We start from the raw sequence: 27,986 nt of genomic DNA, 5'->3' as shown, positions 1-27,986 counted from the left end.
TTATTTCTTAGACTGTAGATCAGAGGGTTTATCACCGGAGTGACAACAGAGTACAATACACTAAACACCGGTTCTAGGACACTGGAGTACTCTGCTGATGGCACCATGTACACAAACAAAGCTGTTATATAGTACATAATAACAACGGTGAGGTGGGATGAGCAGGTGGAGAAGGCTTTCTTCCTTCCTTCTCTAGATTTTATCTGCAAGATGACCCTGATAATTTTTATATAAGATGCCAAACTGAAGATGACTGGGAAAACTCCAAATACCAATACTTCTATGTAGATGACAATATAAATGTATTCACTGCCAGCGCAGGTGATGCTAATCAGAGCTTTAGGATCACAGAAGAACTGGTGTATTATATGTGACTGACAGAAGGACATGTGTGACACTGTGATTGTAAATACAAATGAATTTAAGAATCCTGATATCCAAGTGGCAGATGCCAATAAGAAACTGTTTTTTCTATTTAAAATATAGTGATAATGTAAAGGATCACATATAGCAACATATCGGTCATATGCCATAATGAATATGATAAGATCCTCAGTGCAACCAACCAAAAGATAAAAGTACATCTGGGTGAAGCATCGTATGAAGGATACTGTATATTCTCCAGATAGTAACATGTGCAGCAGGTTAGGGACAGTAGTGGTTGTATAACAGATATCTATGAAGGCCAGGTTACAGAGAAATACATACATGGGGGTGTGTAACTGAGCATCAATGTATATCACTGTGATTATAATAGAATTGATTATCACTCCAAATATATATAAGAAGAAAAATAAAAAGGTAGTTAAAAATATATAATCAGTTTTTGCATAAAATGGCAACAACTGGAATTCCTTTGTATAATTCTCATCCATGTCCCATTCAGGTAAATCTGTAAAGAGATATTATTCATAATTTAACCTATTTGCATTGAAGTACTGTATGCCTTGAATTATCATCTTTAGGTAAATCACCCAACTGTAACTCCATCTATTTTATATTAGTGTATTAGTGTTAATGTTAGATGGACTTAAGTTAAGAAGATGAGACAGGTGACAAACTGTAACGACACAACTGATGGAAATAATGGATGTCAAGCCAAATTTATGTTAAATTAATTGTATTCTCCTGCTCTATGGTTTTGGTGTGTTTGGTATCAATTCATTACATGCAGTGTTCTGCTCACTAATGTATCTTGTTATACCCAGTGATCCCATATATCTAGAGGTACCTACAGTAGGTGTTGCATAGTCATCTACTTTTAGACTTCATAGCAGCATGTATACATGTTCTAGACTTCTCATCTCTTAGTCATGTCTGATCCTCTACTGAAACATGTTCTTCCATGGTGACAGTCACAGTAACCCCTAAGCTGCAACATGATTGACATGCTGTGGTTATTTGGTGGTGGGAAAGGGGTGGTGATGGACAAGGATGGCTAATGTTCAATGGGTGTGTCAAGGCCAGTGACTGCATCATTGATCTCAGCTTCATTGTTCTTTGCAGCATGAAAACTATGGATGTCCTGCTTAACCTGAGGGTTACTCTCAGATGACCAATGTTCATGTAGATGATCCTCAAATGCAGAATAGCAGCTTGGAGTCTGTTTACACATGATGCCTCCTGCAGCATTGGCATATTTTAACATAGCAGCTGCATCTTTGGATGAAGTGATATCTGCATTCATTTCTGAATCGGACCCTTCATCTCTGTCTCATTATCAGAAACATCAAAGCAACATCTCTCTCCTTCTGCTCTATTGCATTATGATATAACTCGCTATTATACATATTGTCGTAATATCAATTAACACCCCCCCCCCATGTTTTGGCTATTAGGAGCTTCTAAAACTGTACCAGAGTATGTTGGGTGTGCAGTTTCACAACTGCTAGAGAGGCACAACTTGTCCAGCATGGTGTATAGAAAGTGATTTTAGCATAGTAACACACAAGCACATAGTAAACTTTAGTGAGAAGATGATAGTACCAATGTTGTGAATTATACTTTGAGGTGAAAAATCTGTCAATCACTGATTGCCCGACCTGTCTCCCACTATGGGAACATAGAAACATAGAATTTGACGGCAGATAAGAACCACTTGGCCCATCTAGTCTGCCCCTTTTTTATCCTTTAGGCAATCTCAACCCTTTCTGAACCTTAATTCTTTGTAAGGATATTCATATGCCAATCCCAAGCAGGTTTAAATTGCTCTATCTGTGCTAACAGAGTACCCTGATTTTAAAATTTGTGGAGGTTATTGCAAGGCCAGATTATGCAATAGACAACAGCACAATGTCAAACACTGTGCAGTACGGATGGTGTAATGGTTAGCATTACTGCCTCACAGCACTGAGGTCATGGGTTCAATTCCCATCATGGCCCTAACTGTGTGGAGTTTGTATATTCTCTACGTACTTGAGTGGGTTTTCTCCAGGTACACCGGTTTCCTCCTACAAACCAAAAATAACTGGTAGGTTAACTGGCACCCAAGAAAATTAACCCTAGCATGAATGTGTGTAAATGTGGTAGGAATATATATTTTAAGCTCCACTGGGGCAGGGACTGATGTGAATGGACAATTATTCTCTGTAAAGCCCTGCAGAATATGTGTGCACTATATAAATAACTGGTAATAAATAAATAATAATAATAAATAAACACTTTAGATCAGGCCTGGCCAACCTGTGGCTCTCAAAATTTTGTGAAACTACACATCCCAGCATGCCCTGCGATAGTTTTAGCATACCCTAATAGCAAACTTGTAGCAAATCATGATGGTACTTGTAGTTTTACAACAGCTGGAGAGCCACAGTTTGGCCAGGCCTGCTTTAGATGGTAAATAAAGAAAAATCTTACCAGATTTATCAAGATACCTGGACATAGATTTTAATAACCCAAAAGTGCATTCTATCACTGATCTGTGGGCATATTCAATTAGCCATGGATTTTTGCCTATAGCAAACTGTCGGATAATTATCCCACAGCATATGGAAAGGACATTGAATTAAATAGCCATTTCGCCCCACCTAAAATCAGGGATAATCTCTCGGAAACTCATGAATTTTGTGCAAACTGTTCAATCATTGAGTTTTCCCCATGCAAAAGCACTTGATTGTGCCTTTTTATCATAGACTTTCCCACACAGCTCTTGTAGCTGCAAGGAAAAGTAAACCCTCACAATTTCATGCGCTGGTGAATTCCAACTAATTGAGTCAGTTGAGTGAGGTGATGAAGCAGGATTTTTATGCACCCTAGCGGATTTATGCACATCAATATACTTATACTCAGCAGGTGTTTCTGGAAAGGACAATTGATTCAGAAGTCAGGAGCAACAGCCATTGCCAGAACCACCGGTGAGGGCAAAAAACAATAGCAGTTGAATGTTATAATAACAATATTTACACATAGATTGTCAAGAAAGATACATATATATGTATACATACCCAGTAGGCATTCTCTCCTGCAGTTGTCCTACCTCACAATAATTATAGAGGATAGACTGACTGGGGATAAAAGCATGATGGTATGAGTCAGGATAGTCCACCACAACCCAAATTATTTTCAGTTTTGTATCAAACACCTCATGCATATTTGTAGAATAGGCATTATGCCCAATTAAATACATCTATGCCCTATTTCTACTAGGTATCAGAACAATGTTTGTGCAGTCTGTAGCACACAGGCCATCAATCATGCCTGAGACACTAGTGGCAACTTTTCTGGCTTCATTCCACTGTGACTAGGGAAGCAGATAAAGGTGTAGGAGAGAGTCTTGAGGGTGGCCAGCATTTGTGATAAATACTGGAAACATTTGAGAGAACCCAACAACATGCCCTGTCACTAACTGAAAGTTCCTAGTGGCAAATAAGTGCAAAATATCCAGCAATTTATGCAGGACTGATATGGCACATGACCGTGCAGTGTCTGGCTCAAGCTGTGCTTTAACAAGGTCATACAGTCTCATTGAGGTAGTATATTACAGAATATCTGTTTGACCTCACCATCAGATACTGCATTGAAGGTTATTCACCCATGAAATAACCTAGGCCTTCATGGCTTGTGCAATACCCCAATATGCTGATCTTGTTCTTATTCTGCCTCCTGGATCTTTTCAGTCAACTGTTTGAATCCATAATCCATATAATAGTTGGAAAACTGAGCTGCAAATCCATCCTAAGCTTTATCTAAATCTGCCACGCTGCAGTTGATTATATGTATCATGTTTACGCCTGGGTGAAATGTAATCCTTCACATATCCAAATACACCACTGATTTGGTCATCTATTCACCTCTTCTATTATGATGTGTTTTTGGTGGAACTTCTATCAGTTTTAACAACATGATTCTTAGTAAATCCAGGAATTCAATTTGAGTCTATTCAAAGGGTAGAATATTTGGCCCAAAGGTATAGTGGCATCTGTTGCATCTCAAGTAGTGTTTCTCCCATTGGTGATACCTTTATTAAATCACTGATTTGCAAAATCAATGAAATATTGCAGAACATTCACCAAATTGACCAAAGTCAAGCTTTAGTAAATTTTCCTCCTTAATTGCATGTATTTAATTTAGAACAAGACTGGGTTCATACACTGAAGTTATACAGTCATTCCACAATTATTAAGGGCTGCTGAAAGTGCAAACCTCGGACACCCATAAGATCACATACTGATTTATGAACTATATGTCAGAATAATACATTCTCATATTATTGATTTCAAGAACAAAGTTACAGTATTTCATGATAAAAATTCTATGATTATATTGTAACCAATATAAGGAGTCAAACACAGTTAAATCGAACACACTTATATTATAAATGTACAGAGAAGTGTCCAGTTTAAATTAAGGAATATTTTTTATCGATTTTAAATCAATGCAAATTGATCTAAATTGATATTGTGTTTTAGGTGATGTACTAACAGATTCATATTTTTAGATTAATTTAGAAATACTAGTACAGGTTGAGTATCCCTTATCCAAAATGCTTGGAACCAGAAGTATTTTGGATATCGTAGTTTTTCGGATTTTGGAATAATTGCATACCATAATGAGATATCATGGCGATGGGACACAAGTCTAAGCACAGAATGCATTTATGGTTCATTTACACCTTATACACGCAGCCTGAAGGTAATTTTTTGCCAATATTTTGAATAACTTTGTGCATTAAACAAAGTGTGTGTACATTGACACAATTCATTTATGTTTCATATACACCTTATACACACAGCCTGAAGGTCATTTAATACAATATTTTTTATAACTTTGTGTATTAAACAAAGTTTGTGTACATTGATCAATCAGAAAACAAAGATTTCACCATCTCACTTTCACTTCATAAATTCTGTATTTCGGAATATTTGGATATGGGATACTCAACCTGTACATGTGTTTTTTAGACCCTGAAGCCAAACAGCAATTTAGATTTTCATCTAAGCAAATCAATAATTATTGACAGAAATCAACCTTTACCAAACAAACCCCTACATGTAACATGTCAATGTTATACATATATTATAATAAGCATTAAATAATAAGTGGGATCCTGCATTTGGAAGAAAAGAACAGGAAGATTGATGCCCACTAGAAACATTGTAATTGTGTATATTTTAATTATTCTGTACCTATTACCATTTTTTTCATGCTGTGAAATCATGGTCCTATTACTAATGTTGCAAGTTTTAACTATATTCAGCATTAAAAATACGATCTTGTAATATTTATCATTTTGGTTAAGTTTTGAGATACAGATTTAGTTTCCCATACCTAAAAATCAGATATCCAAAATATTCTGAAATTCAGGTTTTTTTTTTTAGCAGGACTGAGGTATTGAAACCTTTGCTTTCTGATTTTTCAATGTACAGTATACAAACTTTGTTTCATGCACAACATTATTAAAAACATGTGTAAAATTACATTTGGACTACTGTATGTGTATAAGGTGTATATGAAACATAAATGCATTCTGCGTTTAGACTTGGGTCCCATCTCAACGATATTTCATTATGGTATGCAAATTTCCAACACACAAATCCAATATCCATGGTCCTAAGCATTTCAGATATGAGAGATTAATCTATATGGAAATCATTTACATTGTATTTACTGTCATTACCCAGCTTGGTGCAAACATAATATCCTGTGTAACCTACAAAGGAAAGGTTATTTTATCAGACAGAATTTTATCCAAATTGAAAGTTTTATAAGCTACTTAAATTTGTGCCAACACTTTTTTTAAAATGATAATAGTAAGCAATTTATACAAGGGTATCTGTATATAATGTACATGGTTTTTAAAGTGACAAATTCTTTACAGTGATTTGCTTTGCCTTCAAAAAGTCACCACTGAGAGAAGGTATAAAGAAAAATATTACACAAAATGTTCTTAAATATACCAGAAATATCATAATTCAAGATCAGTTACAATAACCTTACATTGTGCATTGGTGTATAGCATATGGATCACAACTCACCTTTAGATTGTCATAAAAAGAATATATTAAAGAATAGACTCTTACTTATATATTGTGGATCCCTAAATAATTAATTAATAAAGATGTAATCTTACTCTGTGGAATAGCAATGGAGAAATTGCATCACCCTTACATATTGCCTTTGGGGAATAATTATAGGTTTCTAATTCTATCTTTGTGCAAAATGTTAATTTTCAGTATACAGTAGTTTTCTTGTAACATTTTAATGTTATGAATATTATGAATATTAATGATTGTAGTCAAAATACTGCAATATATTGACATACTTCAAACTGTTTCACAGACATTTATTGTACTGTGCATACATTATATGTTGTGTGATCATGTAATTTTGTTTATTTTGACAATACTTAAGATAGCATAACATTTTAATGTTTTAATAAAAAAATCCTTGTATTCTCTCTTTGTTAACATTAACTTCCAGTTAAGTTCTGTTGTGACATTGTGACATTGAATTTACACTGCAAAATGATTTGCATACAGTACTTAAAACTGTGTCTTTATAAGATACTGTGAATATCCCATTATTCTGTCTCAGTTTCGACAAAAAATATATATATTTCAATATTTAAGAAATATTTTAAAATCTGTAATATAAGCAATGATGACATAAGCTAATTTGAGAGATTGTACAAATGTGAATTCTGATCTGTTTTTTTATAGTAATGCCCCTTTCACACGCTACTCTGACACAGGTTATTGCTGAGTTAACTCAGGTCGCTGTTTGGTGTGAAAGGGTCCCAAAAAAATAACCCAGGTAATTGACAGGGTTGGTCCCAGGATAGACCCGGGTTTAGGGGCTGTTATGATTCTGTTAAGAATGCACCTGAGCTCAGCTGTCTAACTATTCAGTATGCACCTGGTGTCAGCTGATCCGACTGTGTCTTCCTGTGTTTTCTGTTCCTTAGGCTCTGTGTACATGCAGCTCTGCAGGTGCACATGGTTTGTAATTAGAGTTAACACTCCCAGCCTGGCTTTGTTCATTGGTTAGTGTGGCTGTTATGAACCAGCTAGCTGAGTACTCGCATGCCGGTGATATTATTCTACTTTCCTGCCTGAACTATCTGAATTGCCTGATGTCTTAGTCCTAGCTCCTGTTCATGCCGAGAAGCCTTGTTTGCCGGTTCAGGTTATCCAGCAACTCCTGTTCTTGCCAGTTTGTGTTTCCAGGACTACCTTCGCTAAGTATTATGGACTTTCACTGTGCCCTGTGGATTCTCTAAGCATTCATTACTTGTGTTTGCATACTACTGTGGACATCATCTATGCCTGCATGCATTTCTGATTCATTGTGCAAATACTGCAATCTGAGTTCTGTGGATTATAGCTCTGGATTCTTGTTCAACTATTTCATTACTCTGCTGCAAGTCTCATTCTGGATTACCATTCACATTCTGCTTATGTTGTACCTTGGATTGTTACTGTGATTTATCTGCTATGTATTATCATACCACTGCTTCAATAAGGAACTTAGTATTCCATCACTTCTGTGGACAATCATTACCTGCAAAAGTGATTGTGATACATTCTGGTGCTGTATTCAATCCCTGGCTCATAGTTGCTAATACTCATCTGCTGTTCATCATTAGTGTTAATGTATGGTGCTGCTCATTCCGGTCTTAAAGGGAGTCCATAGTCTGAAAAAACTTACATTCTGCTACACCTCGCTCAAGACACTAAAGTATTCCACAGTCAAGTTTGGTTAACCATTTATGTGCCACTCTGCATCTACCTGCACCTCCAGTGTTAATCCTCTTCTCGTAATTCACCTGCCAAACATTAGAGGCAGGTGAATTGTAACAGGGGTAATGTAAACTGGTAAAACAGGTCATCAGAGCATAGGGAAAGCAGCAATCCTAGTGCTTGTAGATGATGTAATTTTCAAATGCAGGCTGACCAGTTCCATTGTGCCCATGTGCAGTGAAAATAGCATTGACCTGATAATAACATGGGCCAGAGCTGCAATGTGAAAGGGGTCTGTTCCAAGTCTGACCAGGATTGCAATTGCGTAATGAATCCTGAATCAAAAACTCAATGTCCTTACTCTTCCCAATGTACATTTAAATGGAAAGGTACAGCTTTTTCTGCTAGAAGACTCAACATTTAGGGCCTAATTCAGTAAGGATAGCAAATTCTGCTAATTAGCAGAATTTGCTATCCTTTGGATCACATGCTGGTGGAAGCCCATCGCTGGGCAAGGCCACCCAGCATGCTGACCGGAGCCTCCCCCCTTCAACAAGCTGAAATTGCAATCACATTACAATTTCTTCTTGTTAGCAGAAATAGAGGAAGCCTCTGCCTGATTGACAGGCAAAGGCGATACAATTTTTTTGGCTCCCCCGCAGAAAATCACTTAGATTAATACCAACTAAAATGGACCAAATGTTTATAGAATTTTATACAATTTATTTAAAAGCAAAATATTGCCCAATCTGGACAGAGGTAACCCTTATTGCATATGCAAATCATGATACATATAATATTGAATAGTATAGGGTATTTTTTCACTCTGTCTTCAACCCTGACGTTGCACTTGGGAGAGCACACAGGAACAGTTGCTGTATCTGTTGAACTATTTCCACCCATACCACAATTTTGAGGCTCACCCAAAGTGGGATATTTATCTTTTGAATATTTGGACCAGCTAACTTTTGGAAAGAGGTCTTGTACTAATATAGCCTAAAGTGTTCAACATTTCTGAACCTTAGAGTGCTTCAACCCAATTGAATATACATATGGTTGCCTCAAGGACTGATTTTTTCGCTATAAGAACCATCCCTCTGAAGAAGTCCACGCAGGATGAAGCGAGTCAGGGTTGAAGACAGAGTGAACAAATACACTATACTATTCAATATTATATGTATTGTGATTTGCATATGCAATAAGGGATACCTCTGTCCAGATTGGGCAATATTTTGCTTTTAAATAAATTGTATAAAATACTATAAACATTTGGTCCATTTTAGTTGGTTTTAATCTAAGTGATTGAGAGCGCCCTCTGATTCAATTGTTGGATATATATATATATATATATATATATATATGACCACAAACATTTTTCACACAAACTTATTTCAAGGGTGTGGTTATCACATAATAATTTAATAAACTTAAATTCAGCTCCCAGAGCCAAAAGATAGACCAGCACACTGCCTTTTGAAGTGAAAAAAATAATGTATATTTAAAATGCAGTAGCCATCACAATACTGTTTATACATACTGCAGTGAACGGTCTTTGTGGAAGGTGGAAGTACCACTAAACAGCTGTTGGACCATTTACCTGCATATACATAGCTGCACTTTGCACTTTGAAATATTGCTTCAGATATGGAAAGCAACACTCCAAGTTGTGATTGAGACACCAAAGCAATTTAAATATACAGCAATGCAACTTTATTTTGTCATTGTTAATTAACCTACAAGCCCTTTTGGGAATTGGTACATTTTTGGACATACCTTACACGTCAGTATTCTCCTTCTACATCTACTATGGATATATCTAGGCATGCTGTAGGCAGGTCTAACTCTACAGACCCTTTAGGTAGCTCTGTGAGTCTTTTGTGAGTCCTAATTTGCAGATGATACCAGTGGAGGTACTACCTTTAGCTGCTATGCCTCAAGACATGTCCACAGTTATTATGTCTCTAATATATAACTGACATGAGGATGTGAACAATAAATTACATTCTTCTCTAGCTATGCTTGACTCTCACTCCACATGCATTCAAACTTTAGAACAAAGAACAAGTGATGTGGAAAATTCTTTGTGTATTTTGCAGCAGAAAGATAATGCAGGAAAAATGATTGACCTGGAGTACTGCAAAATATGTAACAATCTTAACTTTATAGGTGTACCAGAATCAATCTTTGACAGTTAACACATAGAACTTCATAGCTGTCAGGGATCATAAACTCTTCATATTCAGGATTTCTCAGAAGCAGTTAAAAAAAACTAGAAGGCCTTTTCGGAGATCTGTCAATATTTAAATAACCATGAATGCCAGTTTGCCCTCCATTATCTGGCTAAACTTTGGGTTATTGTAGACAGACAACTCGTATACTTTGATGGTTATGCACTAGCTAAATGTTAGTTTATGGTATCTCATTCATCAACAATCTCTCTTTAAACCCCTTGGTTTTTCATAGACCAATGCTTATTATTGTAGTGAGCCTAAAGTAATTTATTGTTTTATTGATCTAGTTACCAGTTTTAGGCTTGAACCACTTTAATTGATACTGTAAATAAAAAATATATAAAAAATATGACAAACTGAGTTTACATGAAAATACAAATATTACAAGTATGCTCACAGTCAGAGGATAAAAATGTGTTGATAAGTGTCCTTCGAGATTCATCTCCTTCGTCCATACTCACCAGTGGAGCAGAAGAGGGTTCCCGTGGCAAAAAGCACTGCATTAAAGAGTCACTGGCAAACGGTTTGCGACACATACGTTGTGTAAAATACAACATGCATTTACCATGCTGCAAACCTTCACCGGTGAGTACAAAAGAGCACCACCGGAAGTGTCTAAACATCTAAACCGGCTTTCAAGTACACCGAAGGCACGCTCAATTACTCCCCATGATGCAATGTGTGTCTCTTGGTACCGTTCTTCAGCTTCACCAACAGGATTAGACAATGGGGTCAAGAGCCAAGGTTTGTTGGGATAACCTGCATCGCTATAGGAAAAAGAAAAATGGTGGGTAATATAAAAAAAAAAAAAATTAAAAATAAAAACAATACTTACCTAACAGCTATCCACCCAGCATATTTCCTGTCTCAAAACCCTGAAACAGCGATGACTGTCTTAGGATGAAGGAGTCATGAGATGACCCAGGAAATTCCACAAAAGATTAGTTAATTTCATATCGGCATCACAGACCACCTGAATATTGATGGAATGGAAGCATTTTCGGTTCCGAAAACATTCTTCCGATTTCCATGGCGGCCTGATGTGCACGTGGGTACAGTCAATCGCGCCCAGAACATTGGGAAATTTGTGTTCATTGAAAAAGCCTAATTTGATCTCATGCCATCCTCTGTCCATATCTGGAAATATGATGAACTGGGTCATCAATTTGCGGAAAGCCCTACTGACCTGGGTTATACATCGCGACAGTGTCGGCTGTGAAAAACTGCATGTTTGAGACAAAGTAGGCTGAAATGTGCCTGATGCCAAAAAATGTAACATAGCCAGCAGTTTCTGGAAACCGCTGACTGCGTGATTGGTCCGTGCCCGAGGATCCAGGACGGCTTCCAACAGATCGTACGAATATATTTTGCGAGCCGATAAGGGATAAATTTGTATCACCTCGAACTCGGAGAGATTCTCCAGTACACGCCTAGCGCGAAACTGGTGTGGACATGGAAATGAAACACGCACTACTGACTCACCCAATGCAGACATTTGCTGACCAAGATCCTGATGTTCCACAGCCTTTTCCTCCTCCATACTTGCAGCCAGCATGAATATCACAATCTGGTCAGAAAAAGGCTCCATTATTGTAGTCAGTAAAAAAATAGGATATATATTTTGTAAAACGCAGGGATTGTCCTAAAAAAACGATTCCACAAGAGAGCTGACTGTAATGGCTGTTCCTCTCCCTGAAGTCTCAAAAACAGGAGTGAGGAGTTAGGATTGGCTTTGGAGAAGTCTATCCTTGGTAAAACTGTGGAATCATGGGTACATTTCCCTCAGCCGAGTACAGGAAAAAATATTATTTTAAAAAATCGATTATATAATACTGTGGGTCATAAATAGAAAAACCAAGTAGATAATCCCTTCAAATATAAATAGATATGCTATTAGAAATCAAATAAGCACCAAAAAAAAAGTATTTAAGATTTCTTATCAGCTCACGCCAGAAAAAGTAGGCGCAATGAAATTGACAAAATGACTGTCGAAAAGCAGTGATGGTGAATCGACATACATCAATTTAATATACTTTTATTGAAATGCAGCATTTTTAACATTACAGACATGAAATTGTCGAATAGTAAAAAGTCGAAACTAAAATGACAGTTTTTTTTGTCGATAAGTGCTGAATCGAATTGTCGAATCCGATTTGACATGCTTTTTTTGGTGGAATAAGCTCAGTTTTTCAACAATTTCAGAAATTCGACATCAATTGAATATACCCCAAAGTCGGCAAATTACTGTATAAAAAGATTATATAAAATAGCATGACACTGTAAAATAATGAATGCAAAGTGGTGTGTATTGCACTCACCCTCTAATTGGGTATTTTGGGCCTTGTATATGTTCTCTATTTTCCTTGGACTTCCTGTTTCTTGCCTGGTACATACAGACCAGCAGGTACATTCAAATTAAGGAAAGTTATTTTTATGAACTCATGCCAATTACAATCTAAAGAACAAGGAGATCCACTTTGCCAGATTTTGGTGCATAAAAGAGCAGTCCTTGGGATTCAGAATTTCCCACATTATAACTGTCTCTTAAGATCTTATATGTCACAAGGTCCAGTAAGGAAGTTCCTCCTGTTCTTCCACCAATGCGTTTTAACATATGAGTATTTGTCAAGGTGTCATATTATGAGCCCCAGGATACCTTTTTCTACACTCACTGTATCTGTGTTATCCTCGCCCCAGGGAGAAGGGGTTGTCAGAAACAGAAAACAATATACTGTACACATCTATATAAATTTGTATGCAAAATAAAATAACAAAAGCAACAATAAGACCTTCCTAACATATACTATATAGTTTAAAGATCTTTCTCTAGAGCAGAGGTTCTCAAGCTCGGTCCTCGGGAGCCCACACAGTGCATGTTTTGCAGGTAACCCAGCAGGTGCACAGGTGTATTAATTACTCACTGACACATTTTAAAAGGTCCACAGGTGGAGCTAATTATTTCACTTGCGATTCTGTGAGGAGACCTGCAAAACATGCACTGTGTGGGCCCCCGAGGACCGAGTTTGAGAACCTCTGCTCTAGAGCATGCTTAAAAAAAGTATATCCTCCACATGCAGTAGTTAGTTTCAAACCTTGAGGATTTATACTATAGTATATATCAACATTCTTAGAGATACTGTGTGTAGGTAGTGTATTTTGAATAGTGAGGTTATTTTCCATAAATGTGAGTTTCAGTGGCCTTCAGTTTCTCAAAATGAAATTTCAAACCTGGCTAATTTTAGCTCACACAGATTCAGCCCAACCCATTATCATTGAAGTTAAAGCTATCAAAAGTACAGTATGAGTGATGTTATCACAAAGCATCCATCATCCTCTGAACTAATTTACACTATAAGGGATGGCAAATAATTAACCATCCCAAATGGCTTTGAAAGAATTGCAACACATTTTTACAGAAGATAGTACTGTATAGCAACTGAGTGTTTTAGGTACCATAGTAACTTTAAATGGATGGCTCAGTTGTCAAATAGGGTATTGGTCTTTATTTTTCTGTCATTTTTTTTTTTTTATAACATACAGTCCTGGTGCCCGTAATAGCAAAGCCAATAATTTATCATGGCACTTTGAGAATTCTCAGTGGTTATTACAAAAGATTTGGCCTTTCTTGCCTGGAAAAAAGGTTGAACATTTTGTAGTCTCAAGAAGAAAAATTTAGTCTGTAATTGGTGCACACAAGTATCTTATATAATAAAACTTAGCTTTTATAATTGCATACAATAAAATTATATGTTGTTTAAAAATAATATTTGTTTAGTATTTTTTGTACTAAGCCCCATGTGAGAAATAAGAAAAATAAAAACAGAAATAATAGTTTGTGTAAAGAAAAATGAAAAAATTGTGTTTAACAACTAGTTCTCTATGTGTGTTCTTCTAGTGCTTTTTATTTGAATACTCAAAATACATACTGTAGATTTATTTATTACAAATGTCCTTGCAGTATAGTATGTCTACAATGTTTACTTGGTTTGGGTTCAAAATGGCGGATTTCAGGATGCTGGAAGTCAAAATACTGACCATGGCACCCTGATAGTGAGAATCCCAACAGGGGCAAGGTACATATACTTACCTTCCATCAATGCCCCACTATCCCTATTCATGTGTACCTACAGCCTAAACCTAACCCTCCTCACTGCTTCCTAACCCCCCGTGGCGGTGGTTAAACCTAACCCCCCCTTCCCACAGCCTAAACCTAACCTCCCTCTGCAGCTTACCTTTCCGGTGGTCTGGCAGTCAGTCATTCTGGATCCCAGCTGTTGGGATGCCGGCGCCAGGATTGTGATCCCATTCGGGATGCCGGCACTGGACTTTCGAGCAGTGTCGGGATTCCAGCATTGGTATTTCAACTGCCAGGATCCCAACCAGATCCCATTCATTCAAGGGTATGTTAATTTAAAGGTATTTGTATTTTTTTCTGTATTTAAATTTACATTGGTTACACTAATATTTATGTTTCACATCCAAAAGGAAATACAATAAGGTTTTCTCCATAAATAAGGAGTATAGCTTATAATAGGGATGTTGTCAAAAGGTCAACAATAACAATATTATGATGTCAAAATTTTTAAAATGCCAACAGGCAACATGTAAATAATACAGAGTAAAAGGGTGAATGGGGGCTGTACGGTATACCCTAATTTTAAACATAAAATGTTCTACCTTACTGACACTTGTAGTGATACACAGAAAAAAAGAAAATGCATGTGCACATTCTTAATACGAAGAACACTGATAATTAATCAGAACAGTTTAAATACACTCTATAATTTAGCATGAAGTAAAATTGAGGTTCTAAGCATCATTTTGGGCCAAAAATGCCGGTGGGCCACTAACATCTCTAATATGTGACATTTTATTAGAATTGACACTATGATAGATAAGACCTGGATACTTTTTTTTATATTTTATCACATATTAGGGAAGTTAGGGACCCACCTGATGAGGTCACCATGGTGAGGTAGGTGTGCTCACATTTTTGGCCAAGAACCTTCATTTTACTCCTTGCTAAACTGTAGAGATTATTACAATAGTTTTGCTTATCAATGTTCTTCATGCTTAGTGTGTGCTTCTGCATTTTATTTTCCTCTTTATCTTTTTCTCATGTCAGTATTCCCAGAATGTTGACAGAGTTGTCAGAATAATGACATAAGAGTACGCTACAGTCAGGAGGTTAGTTGTTTGATGGAGGTTTAGGTTAGGTAGTAAGGGTGTTAGGTATAGTTAGGTACTAAAGGGAAATTTAGGGTTAGGATGGTGCAGAAATACTCACCTGAATTCAAGAAGTCACAGTCACATGACCACCAGGACCTGGAAGATGCCGCTGTAGCTGCTGGGTCACCAGGAAAGATATGTTGACATTCTTACAATCTCAACATTTCATCACTGTCTACATGATGATAGTCATCAGGGTTAACATCAAAATGATGACCATGTCAACATTATAACCATGTAAACATTTCATGTTGACCTGATGCCCATCAACATGATAACTGATGACAAGTCATACCTCAACCGTACCAGCCTCTTTAACTGGAATAAGACTAAGGACCTGATTCAGAATTTTGTGCAGAAGAGGGCATACATGCAGCTTCCCAATTATCATAGAATAGGACTTTCATTGTTGCCCATAGTTCCCCTCTTCCTCTGCCTGATTGACAGGCAATGGCGAGGAGGGTGTGAACAGGAGGCAAGCTTCCCTGAAAACAGGGGAGAACCAAATGTATCCATATCACCAAGCAGACTTCCTGGCCTTGCAACTCCTTTGCAAAAATGTTTTTTTTAAAAACTTTTACATCTCCAAATATGATTCATCCCAAAGTGTGGTTAAAAAATTACCTTTGAATAAGCAGATTACTTCCTAGGACCATTCTTCATCCAATAAATGACATAATTTTTACAATAAAACGGCAACAGATTTACCCAGTCATGTATATGTCTGAATTTAAGTCAACTTTAATTTCTTTACTAACAAACCCCAGGAGCTGGACACAAAAAGGTGTATGAATTAATTTAAAATAAGTCAAACCAAGCTGCTGTTTAATGATTGCCAACCAATGATTGATTACAAAAAGACAAAAAGCAAACAGTGCTGTACTCATCAATCAATGCAAAATATGCTATTATATAAAGACAGTTCTGTGGTTATATTATAAAATGTATTTATTCAAGCAAACATTAGCATATATAAATATCTCTATCAAAAAACATACCATACATGTACTGTAGTAGCATAATTATATGATTATTGCAATACATTAATATAATCATGTGTTTATTGCAACAACAAAAAAAACACGCTAACAGTAAGACCATCCTGCCTGCATGGTTGCTACAGGATTATATGTTTGGGACATTTTTTGTGTGTCCAGCACCAAGTTGGGGAAGCAGGTGTTTCTTCCATTAATACAGTATGTGGAAGGCTGATTGATAGGGAATACATATGCTTTACTAGTGGCTGGGATGCCGGCTGTCAAGATACCAACATCGGTATCCTGGCCACCATGATGCCGGCAGCAGGGTGAGTGCTAGAAAGCCCCTTTTGTATGCCATGCCATGCTGTGGGCACGGTTGTGGACACCCACAGAGGGAGAAAAGCCTGTGGCATCGGTATTCCAGCAGTGGCATTTTACCACCTGTCGGTATTCTGGCATCGGCATTGTGACTGCCTGGATCCTGACAGGCGGTCTCGTGATTGCCTCCCATTGATAGACATTTATTTTGCAAAGAAATGTGTCTCCCTTTTTGATACTGTATATAACTAATCATAAAAATTTATATAATAATCAGACTAAAAAAAAAGTAAATTTTCACACTGCTACAGTCCTTGTGATAAATGTTCTGCTGGTATATATTAAATACAGCACTTAAGGGTTGTGAGTCCACAATGGAGAGTGAAAACAGTAATTCGTATTTACCAGCAATATGTAAGTTTTGTCTGTAGGGTGTATTCCCTTTTATTGTTTAGTGCTGGTGGTGCGCCCCAGGGTTTTTTTTTTACATTTAGGAGCAAAAAGAACAATTGTCTTCCTGCATAGAGACAGTGGAAACAGAGACAGAGGGAAAATGTCTGTTTGGGGGCACTCTTACATGTTTGCAGAAAATGTATCCCTACTATATATAATATCAATACTTTAAGGTATACTATGTTGCAGGAACAGTCTGTTGCAAAAACACGTTTCCTATAATTACACTCACAGAATACACCTAAGATTCCTTCAGAAAAAAGAGGTCTTAATCTGCATTAACCTCCTTATTAAAAAATGACATGTAAGAGTGCCCCCAAACAGAGTTTTTCACTCTGTCTCTGTCTCCACTGTGTCTATGCAGGAAGACAATTTTTCTTTTTGTTCCAATCATAAGACTCATAAATACAGTTCCTCTCTCCTGGCAACATTCTAGTCTCTGAAACCTGTATATAACCTAGCCAAGAGTCAAAGTGGCATATAGTCTGGGTAGCTTTTTATAGCATCGCAGGCATGCTTAATGTTCTTGGTGCTGTTGGTTGCACAAACATTGGGATAACATCCCATATGGCCAAGGTGCATGTATTATTGATTAAACAAGCCAATCCTAATAACATGCAAGTCATTAGTGATGCAAAGCTGAAAATCATGAGTGCTATGGTTGGCTATTCTTGCTCACGTCACAATGCCTTTATCCTTCGGTCAGTCATCCCTCCAGAAGAAATTTGAGGCTGGACAAATATCAGAAGGATGGCTGCTGCGCAAGTACACATTTTACTGCATAATTACTGGCAAAATAATTCCCATTCCTTTATGTTAGTTGTTACACCATTATCTATGTAGATAATTCTGGTTATGGTTGGTTCTACTGGCTTCTTACTCCCTTGTCACTTCCAGATTCTTCTGCTGGTAATAAGAATAATGATGCACATAAGACCACTAGATCAGTGACAGCAGGTACTTTTAGGCTACTTAAATCTTTATTCAGTTTTGACAAATATGGTGGGATTTTACTGTATTTGCATTCTAAGATTTTGGACATTGTGCTCACCTGCAGTCTATTGCATAATCTATGATTGCAACAACCTCCCCCACCAGATTATGCAATAGACAATGAGCAGTCAGTTTAATTTGTTGCATCAGGTGACACTTTGAGTACAGAAAGTGCAAGGCAGATTAGAGAGCAAGTAATCAGAAAGCATTTCTCAGGTAAGTTTACTTACCATTATATTTTTTTGTGTTTTATTAAAAAAAAAAACAATAGGATTAATGCCCTTTGGTTGACATATCATGCAGTGTAAAAAATGTAGAAGTGGATCAGTGTTGAATATAAATCTGGCAGTTTTGATGATGCAATTAGCTAGAAATGTTATATAACTTAGTATAACAAGCTGATTGCTTGCTATGGGCAACTTCCTCAAATTTCCCCTTTTCCAATGCTTACACTGCTTTGTTTCTGTGGAATGAATCATAAATGGGAATATTTGGCAGAGTTCAAAGCAAACACAACATAAAATGTTTGAATAAGCCATTGAAAAACACAGGTCAGTGAAATTCAATTTTTAGTAAATTTGAGTTTTAATTGAGAAAAACTCTTATGTATCCTAACCATGTCCAGCTGTTTATTCATAGTAAATTTGCATACAATTACTCTAACTGGATATGTTAGTACCCTGTGACACCAACTACACTGTTATACAGTATTTTAAGTGTGGCACTGTTTGATGGGCAAACATCTATTTCTGGTCTGATTTATTGTGTACAGAACCCTGCTCGAATTACTACACATTCTAATTACTATTTCTGTATATTATTTCTTCCGTTGAGGGCTATACAGTATTATTGCTGTTGGACCTGCTCACAATCACCGCTTATTTTTCTACACATTTTAGATTGATAAAGCAACATTGTATTAATAAATGTTGTGTAGGATTATGCATTTGTGGCATTTACTGTACTATGGGCCTTTTTCAGGTTTGTTAGCAAACCAAAAATATTTACAATTGGTCAAATCCATGTTGCACTGCAGGGGGGTCAGATGTAACACGTGCAGAGAGACTTAGATTTGGGTGGGGTGTGTTCAAGCTGAAATCTACGTTGCAGTATAGAAATGAAGCAGCCAGTACTTACCATGCACAGAAACAACACAACGCACCCAAATCTAAATCTCTCTGCACATGTTACATCTGACCCACCTGCAGCGCAACATACTTTTGCCCAATTGCTTATTTCTTCAGTTTGCTAACAAACCTGAATAACCCCCTATGAACAGTGATTTGATGTATCTTTTAGCTATCCTTAAGTATAAGAGTACAATCTAATGTTAAAGTACTCATGTTAAAACTTGACCAACTGAACATATCTACAGTAGGTAAGCTTGACATTATTTTGTGCAGTAAGTATTTATTCTGTGTGTGTGTTCACAGTGTATTAACAGTATGTCCAAAACTTAATGATTTAAATTTTGAGCAAACATATTAGGAATTGAACCATTTCTGTCATTTGTTTAAAGTAAAGCTAATACTGAACTACAGTACTGGGATGCAGTCACCATATTGACATTCAAAATGTTGACATCTGCAGAATGTGTTCATGTTCACATATTAGTCTGTGAGGGGAGAGTCAGTGTTAGGTTCAGAAAAGGGATATCTTACTTACTGTACCATTTTTTACTGGAAATATTAGGGTTAGAAATTACTATTCTGGGGTGGAGCTATTAAAAAAGTTATAGATAGTTTTTTTTTTTAAAGAAGGCACTCATAATGGACTCTAAAACAAAACTTATCTTTTGGAAAATACATTTTGGCCCAGGACAAATAAAGAGAAGCAATAGGACACAAGGACATGCACTGAGACTGGAGGGGGGGGGGGGGGGGGGGGGGTCAGGGGATATTTGCGGAAAAATTACTTCACTGAAAGGGTAGTGGACAAGTGGAATAGCCTCCCATCAGACAGTAGAGCAATTTAAACATGCATGGGATAGACATAAGGATACAGTATCCTTACAAAGAAATAAGGATCAAATATGGTTTGAGATAAAAAATATGGTATAAAAAGGGGCAGACTAGATGGTCCAAGTGGTTCTTATCTGCAGTCAAATTCTATGTTTCTATGTAACTATAAATAAAAGCAGATATAAAGACTAATAACTTGTATTTTATACTCCTTAATAGCAATTACTAAAAATAAGTTATATTGCCATACAGTAGTGTCGTTTACAAATGTGGTATCTTTTCGCTTACTCTCATATTTAGTTTTCCCCTCAGTAATCTCAGCAAAGCCCATTTCACATCTTTATTTCTTAGACTGTAGATCAGGGGGTTTATCACCGGAGTGACAACAGAGTACAGTACACTAAATACTGGTTCGAGGACACTGGAGTACTCTGCTGATGGCACCATGTACACAAACAAAGCTGTTATATAGTACATAATAACAATGGTGAGGTGGGATGAGCAGGTGGAGAAGGCTTTCTTTCTTCCTTCCCTAGATTTTATCTGCAAGATGACCCTGATAATTTTTATATAAGATGCCAAACTGAAGATGACTGGGAAAACTCCAAATACCAATACTTCTATGTAGATGACAATATAAAAGTATTCACTGCCAGCGCAGGTGATGTTAATCAGAGCTTTAGGATCACAGAAGAACTGGTGTATTATATGTGACTGACAGAAGGACATGTGTGACACTGGGATTGTAAATACAAATGAATTTAAGAATCCTGATATCCAAGTGGCAGATGCCAATAAGAAACTGTTTTTTCTATTTAAAATATAGTGATAGTGTAAAGGATCACATATAGCAACATATCGGTCATATGCCATAATGAATATTAGGAGATCCTCAGTGCTACCAACCAAAAGATAAAAGTACATCTGGGTGAAGCATTGTATGAAGGACACTGTATAATCTCCAGATAGTAACATGTGCAGCAGGTTAGGGACAGTAGTGGTTGTATAACAGATATCTATGAAGGCCAGGTTACAGAGAAATACATACATAGGGGTATGTAACTTCTGATCAATATATACCACTGTGATTATAATATAATTGATTATCACTCCAAATATATATAAGAAGAAAAATAAAAAGGTAGTTATAAATATATAATCAGTTTGTGCATAAAATGGCAACAACTGGAATTCTTTTGTATAATTCTCATCCATGTCCCATTCAGGTAAATCTGTAAAGAGATATTATTCATAATTTAACCTATTTGCATTGAAGTACTGTATGCCTTGAATTATCATCTTTAGGTAAATCACCCAACTGTAACTCCATCTATTTTATATTAGGGTATTAGTGTAAATGTTAGATGAACTTAAGTTAAGAAGATGAGACAGGTGAAAAACTGTAACAACACAACTGATGGAAATAATGGATGTCAAGCCAAATTTATGTTAAAATAATTGTATTCTCCTGCTCTATGGTTTTGGTGTGTTTGGTATCAATTCATTACATGCAGTGTTCTGCTCACTAATGTATCTTGTTATACCCAGTGATCCCATATATCTAGAGGTACCTACAGTAGGTGTTGCATAGTAACTACTTTTAGACTTCATAGCAGCATGTATACATGTTCTAGACTTCTCAACTCTTAGTCACATCTGATCCTCTACTGAAACATGTTCTTCCATGGTGACAGCCACAGTAACCCCTAAGCTGCAACATGATTGACATGCTGTGGCGATTTGGTGGTGGGACAGGGGCGGTGATGGACAATGATGGCTCATGTTCAATGGGTGTGTCAAGGCCAGTGACTGTATCCTTGATCTCAGTTTCATTGTCCTTTGCAGCATCAAAACTATGGACTTCCTGAGTAACCTGAGGGTTACTCTCAGATGACCAATGTTCATGTAGATGATCCTCAAATGCAGAAGAGAAGCTTGGCATCTGTTTACACATGATGCCTCCTGCAGCATTAGCATATTTTCACATAACAGCTACATCTTTGGATGAAGTGTTTTCTGCATTCATTTCTGAATCAGGCCCTTCATCTCTGTCTCATTATCAGAAACCTCAAAGCAACATCTCTCTCCTTCTGCTCTGTTGCATTATGATAATAATGGCTAGTATACATATTGTCCTAATATCAATTAAGCCCCCTCCCCATGTTTTGGCTATTAGGAGCTTCTACAACTGTACCAGAGCATGTTGGGTGTGCAGGTTCACAACAGCTTGGTTGGCACAACTTGTCCAGCATGGTGTATAGAAAGTGATTTTAGCATAGTAACACACAAGCACATAGTAAACTTTAGTGAGAAGATGATAGTACCAATGTTGTGAATTATACTTTGGGGTAAAAAATCTGTCAATCACTGATTGCCCGACCTGTCTCCCACTATCTGTGCTAACATAGTCCCCTGATTTTAAAAATGCCCTTGCCTGCTCTCTGATGCATAATCTGGTTGTGGAGGCCAAATTATGCAATAGACAACAGCACAATGTCAAACACTGTGCAGTACAGATGGTGTAATGGTTAGCATTACTGCCTCACAGCACTGAGGTCATGGGTTCAATTCCCACCACGGCCCTAACTGTGTGGAGTTTGTATATTCCCCCGTACTTGCGTTGGTTTGCTCCGGGTACTCCGGTTTCCTCCCACAAACCAAAAATATACTGGTAGGTTAATTGGCACCCAACAAAATGAACCCTAGCATGAATGTGTGTGCATGTAAATGTGGTAGGAATATAGATTGTAAGCTCCACTGGGGCAAGGACTGATGTGAATGGACAATTATTCTCTATAGAGTCCTGCGGAATATTTGTGTACTATATAAATAACTGGTAATAAATAAATTATAATAATAATAAATAAACACTTTAGATCAGGCCAGACCAGCCTGTGGCTATCCAGATGTTGTGAAACTACAAATTCCATCATGCTCTGCCACAGTTTTAGCATACCCTAATAGCAAAATTGTGGGAAAGCATGATGGGACTTGTAGTTTTACAACAGCTGGAGAGCCACAGTTTGGCCAGGCCTGCTTTAGATGGTAAATAAAGAAAAATCTTACCAGATTTATCAAGATACCTGGACATAGATTTTAACAACCCAAAAGTCCATTCTATCACTCATTCTAACACTGATCTACAAGCATTTTCAATTAGCCATGGGATTTTGCCTATTGCTAACTGTCAGATAATTATCCCACAGCATATGGAAAGAACATTGAATTAAATAACCATTTTGCCCCACCTAAAATCAGGGATAATCTCTTGGAAACTCATGAATTTTGTGCAAACTGTTCAATCAATGAGTTTTCCCCATGCAGAAACCCTTGATTGTGTCTTTTTATCACAGACTTTTCCACACAGCTCCTGAAGCTGCTAGGAAAAGTAAACCCTCACATTTTCATGCGCTGGTGAATTCAAACTAATTTAGTTAGTTGAGTGTGGTGATGAAGCAGGGTTTTTATGCTCCCTAGTGGATTTATGCACATCAATATACTTAAACTCAGCAGGTGTTTCTGGAAGGGACAATTAATTCAGAAGTCAGGAGAAACAGCCATAGCCAGAATCACCTGTGAGGGCAAAAAACAATAGCAGTTGAATGTTATAATAACAATATTTACATGTAGATTGTCAACAAAGATCCATGTGAATGTATACATACCCAGCAGGCATTCCCTCCTTCAGTTGTCCTACCTCACAATAATCATAGAGTAAGCAGATACAGGTGTAGGAGAGAGTCTTGAGGGTGGCCAGCATTTGTGATAAATACTGGAAATATTTGAGAGATCCCAACAGCATGCCCTGTCACTGACTGAAAGTTCCTAGTGGTAAATAAGTGCAAAATAGCCAGCAACTTATGCATGACCATGCAGTGTCTGGCTCAAGCTGTGTTTTAACAAGGTCATACAGTCTCATTGAGAAACTACAGTACAGAATATCTGTTTGACCTCACCATCAGATACTGCACTGAAGGTTATTCACCCATGGAAGAACCTAGGCCTTCATGGCTTGTGCAATACCCCAATATGCTGATCTTGTTCTTATTCTGCCTCCTGGATCTTTTCAGTCAACTGTTTGAATCCATAATCCATATAATAGTTGGAAAACCAAGCTGCAAATCCATCCTCAGCTTTATCTAAATCTGCCATGCTGCCGGTGATTTGGTCTCCTTTATATGTATCATGTTTACGCCTGGGTGAAATGTAATCCTTCACATATCCAAATACACCACTGATTTGGTCATCTATTCACTTCTTCTATTGTGATGTGTTTTTGGTGGAACTTCTATCAGTTTTAACAACATGATTCTTAGTAAATCCAGGATTTCAATTTGAGTCTATTCAAAGGATAGAATATTTGGCCCAAAGGTGTAATGTCATCTGTTGCATTTCAAGTAGTGTTTCTCCCATTGGTGTTACCTTTAGTAAATCATTGATTTTAAAAATCAATGAAATATTGCAGAAAATTCACCAAATTGACCAAAGTCAAGCTTTAGTAAATTTACCTCCTTAATTGCATGTATTTAATTTAGAACAAGACTAAGTACATACACTTAAATTATACTGTCATTACACAATGATTAAGGTCTACTGAAAATGCAAACCTCAACACCCATGAGATCATAATCTGGATTTATCAACTACAGTATATGTCAGAATAATAAATTCTCATATTTTTGAGTTCAAGAACAAAGTTACAGTATTTCATGATAAAAATTCTATGAATATATTGTAACCAATATAAGGAGTCAAACACAGTTAAATCGAACGCACTTATAATATAAATGTACAGAAAAGTGTTCAGTTAAAATTAAGGACCATTTTTTTTTAAATCAATGCAAATTGATCTAAATTGATATTGTGTTTTAGGTGATGTACTAACAGATTCTTATTTTTAGATTCATTTTTAAATGCTAGTGCATGTGTTTTTTAGACCCTGAAGCCAAACAGTGATTTAGAGTTTCATCTAAGCAAATCAATAATTATTGACAGAAATTGACCTTTACCAAACAAACCCCTACATATAACATGTCAATGTTATACATATATTATAATAAGCATTAAACAATAAGTGGGATCTGGCATTTGGAAGAAAAGAAAAGGAAGATTGCTGCCCACTTGGAACATTGTTATTGTCTATATTTATTACTCTGTACCTATTACCATTTTTTCATGCTGTGAAATCATGATCCTATTACTGAGGTTACATGTTTTAACTATATTCAGCATTAAAATTATGATCTTGTAATATTTATCATTTTGGTTAAGTTTTGAGATAAAGTTTTAGTTTCCCATACCCAAAAATCAGTTATCCAAATATTCAGAAATTCCATTTTTTTTTATAGCTGGACTGAGGTATTGAAACCTTTGCTTTCTGATTTTTCAATGTACAGTATACAAACTTTGTTTCATGCACAACATTATTAAAGCATGTATAAAATTACCTTTGGACTACTGTATGTGTATAAGGTGTATATGAAACATAAATGCATTCTGTGTTTAGACTTGGGTCCCATCTCCACAATATTTCATTATGGTATGCAAATTTTCCAACTCACAAATCCGATATCCATGGTCCTAAGCATTTCAGATATGGGAGACTTAACCTGTATTGAAATCATTTACATTGTATTTACTGTCATTACCAAGCTTGGTGCAAACATAATATCCTGTGTAACCTACAAAGGAAAAATTTTATCAGACAGAATTCTATCCAAATTGAAAGTTTTATAAGCTACTTAAATTTGTGCCAACACTTTTTTTTAAATGATAATAGTAAGCAATTTATATAAAGTAATCTGTATATAATGTACATGGTTTTTAAAGTGACAAATACTGTACAGTGATTTGCTTTACCTTCAAAAAGTCACCACTGAGAAAAGGTATAAAGAAAAATATTACACAAAATATTCTTAAATATACCAGAATTATCATAATTCAAGAGCAGTTGCAATAACTTTACATTGTGCATTGTAGTGTAGCATATGGATCATAACTCACATTTAGATTGTCATAAAAAAGAACACATGAAAGAATAGACACTTACTGTACTTATATAATGTGGATCCATAAATAATTAATCAATGAAGATATAATTTTACTATGTGGAATAGCAATGGAGAAATTGCATCACTCTTACATATTGCCTTTAGGGAATAATTATAGGTTTCTAATTCTATCTTTGTGCAAAATGTTAATTTTCAGTAAACAGTAGTTTTCTTGTCACATTTTAACATTATGAATATTATGAATATTATTGATTGTATTCAAAATACTGCAAAATATTGACATACTTCAAACTGTTTCACAGACATTTATTGTACTGTGCACACCTTATATATTGTGTGATCATGTAATTTTGTTTATTTTGACAATACTTAATATAGCATAACATTTTAAATTTTTAATTAAAAAATCCTAGTATTCTCTCTTTGTTAACATTAACTTCCAGTTAAGTTCTGTTGTAACATTGTGACATTAAATTTACACTGCAAAATTATTTTCAAACTGTACTTCAAACTGTGTCTTTATAAAATACTATGAATATCCCATTATTCTGTCTCAGTTTTGAAAAAAAATATATATTTCAATATTTAAGCAATATTCTGTAATACAAGCAATGATGACATAAGCTAATTTGAGAGATTGTACAAAATTGAATTCTGACCTGCTTTTTGATAGTTATGCCCCTTTCCTGTGCCGCTCTGACACAGGTTATTGCTGAGTTAACTCAGGTCACTGTTTGGTGTGAAAGGGTCCCCAAAAAAATAACCCAGCTAACTGGCAGGGTTGGTCCCAGGATAGACCCAGGTTTAGGGGTTGTTATGATTCTATTCAGAATGCACCTGGGGTCAGCTGATCCATCTGTATCTTCCTGTGTTTTCTGTTCCTGTAGGTGCATAGGATTTGTAATTAGAGTTAAGACTCCAAGCTTGGCTTTGTTCATTGGTTAGTGTGGCTGTTATAAACCCGCTAGATGAGTTCTCCCACACCAGTGACATTATTCTACTTTCCTGTACTATCTGAATTGCCTGGTGTCTTAGTCCAAGCTCCTGTTCATGCTGAAAAACCTCGTCTGCCGGTTCATGTTATCCAGCAACTCCTGTTTTTGCCAGTTTTGTGTTTCCAGGACTATCTTAACTAAGTATTATGGTCTCTCACTGTGCCCTGTGGATTCTCTAAGCCAGTGGTTCTCAAACTCGGTCCTCAGGACCCCACACAGTGCATGTTTTGCAGGTAACCCATCAGATGCACAGGTGTATTACTTACTCACTGACACATTTTAAAAGGTCCACAGGTAGAGCTAATTATTACACTTGCGATTCTGTGAGGAGACCTGCAAAACATGCACTGTGTGGGGTCCTGAGGACCGAGTTTGAGAACCTGTGCTCTAAGCATTCATTACTTGTGTTTACATACTACTGTGGACTTCATCTATGCCTGCATTCATTTCTGATTTATTGTGCAAGTCCTGCAATCAGAGTTTTGTGTATTATAACTTTGGATTCTTGTTCAACTATTTTATTACTCTGCTGCAAGTCTCATTCTGGATTACCATTTACATTCTGCTTATGTTGTACCTTGGATTGTTACTGTGATTCCTCTGATATGTATTATCATACCACTGCTTCAATAAAGTAC

Source organism: Pseudophryne corroboree, chromosome 7, assembly GCF_028390025.1.
Source record: "Pseudophryne corroboree isolate aPseCor3 chromosome 7, aPseCor3.hap2, whole genome shotgun sequence".
Lineage (NCBI taxonomy): Eukaryota > Metazoa > Chordata > Amphibia > Anura > Myobatrachidae > Pseudophryne > Pseudophryne corroboree.
This window is presented reverse-complemented; position numbering follows the sequence as displayed.